The sequence below is a fragment of the Arvicanthis niloticus genome, chromosome 20 (genome assembly GCF_011762505.2).
Source record: "Arvicanthis niloticus isolate mArvNil1 chromosome 20, mArvNil1.pat.X, whole genome shotgun sequence".
In the NCBI taxonomy this organism is placed as follows: domain Eukaryota; kingdom Metazoa; phylum Chordata; class Mammalia; order Rodentia; family Muridae; genus Arvicanthis; species Arvicanthis niloticus.
In genome coordinates, this window is record NC_047677.1 from 41197102 (window position 1) to 41198630 (window position 1529).

Genomic DNA, 1529 nt, shown 5'->3' on the forward strand with positions numbered 1-1529 from the left:
GTGAAGATAAACCAAAAGAAAGGGGAAGGGTCCACCCAATGGACAAAAATCTAAAAGGGGAAGATACAGTCAATGGTCCTGTGAGGGAGACGTTCACTGTGCCTACAGGAATGCAATAGGAAATGACGGCTGTTGATACCAATATCCAAACAAGTCCAAAGACACCAAGTCCTTGTCTTTAGGTTGGAGCAGGCAGCATTATCAGAGGTCGTTAGATGCCAGCGGACAGCGGACGTGGCATGGCTGTGGGTGGGGGGAAGAAGGCTGGGCTGGAGAGTGAGCCGGAATGAGTGTTGGAGAGAGGGAGAGGATGGCTTGATGCCAAGATTCCACCAGCATAACTCACTTTGGAAGCGGAATTAGTGGTTATTGGTTGGAATGGCAGGGCTTTGGACCTACAATACCAGACATAGTGGTAACATCTGCCCCATCCCTGGACGACTAGTTAGAGCTTGTTACTATAATAAGGGAGGAGGTAGGAGAAGACCCAAGGAGTCGACACCAGTTTGCTTGATCCAACTTCTGGGAAAGAGAAGTCCTCCTAAACTCCTGGAGCTGAAAGTGTGTCTCTAGATCTGTGTAAAATGCTACAAAGTAGCACTGTCTTTCCTAGCGCCTCATGTTGGAAACTAAGAGGCTCGGTAAAAATTTATCCATCTTTGAAAAAGAACTGGAAAGAGGGCAATTTGGATAGATGAATACAGAAAGAATGTCTCATAGGGACTACTGTGACACTGTCTGCTGCCAAAGACAAGGAGACTGCCAACTTGGAGCCAGGCCTGAGGCTGAGGATAGACCTTCCATGGTGCAGGCAGAGGGCTCCAGCCCCACCCACACCTCACACCTGGGCTTCTGGCCTCCATGTCTGTGAACCCACAAGCTTCTCCCTCTTCCCCTGACTTCTAGTTCTTCTTTGGTCTTTTTTCCTGTCTTCCTATGGTAGGTTAAAACCCAGGGTCTTGTGAATACTAGGTAAGCCATTCTCTCTGAGCCATAGTGTAACCCAAGACAGTACACTCTAAACCACTTGGTCCCCACACTTAGTCATGGAGGTGTGACACAGCCCAGCCCCTGTCCTGGAAAACCCACAGTTCTATGTGACACCTCCGGGAACGTAAGTGTGGAATACCTGGGACATGAGCAACCCCAAATAACCCACACTGAAATAGACTGTCTCTTGATGGTCATTTGTCCCATCCACCCACAAGCCAGTATTCACCTATCCTTCCATAAGCGTTCCATTCAAGCAACCCGGCAGTCTGAGATCACCCTGCCCTGATCAGAGCCTTAAGAGACAGCTCACGATCACAGGGTGGCAATTTTAGTTGACATTCACTGGCTGGGGTGGAGTCCATGTTGAGGATGTGCTAAATATTCATTAGAGACAGGGTAGCACCTTTTGCAGTCCCTGTGCCCATGAAGGGCGGCCAAAGTGTCACTTTAGAGTGAAAAGGAGAGCTAGCGTGTGTGGTACCTACCTGGGATAAGGCCCTTTTGGGCACAGACACTGGGGATTTGGCAGCAACAGG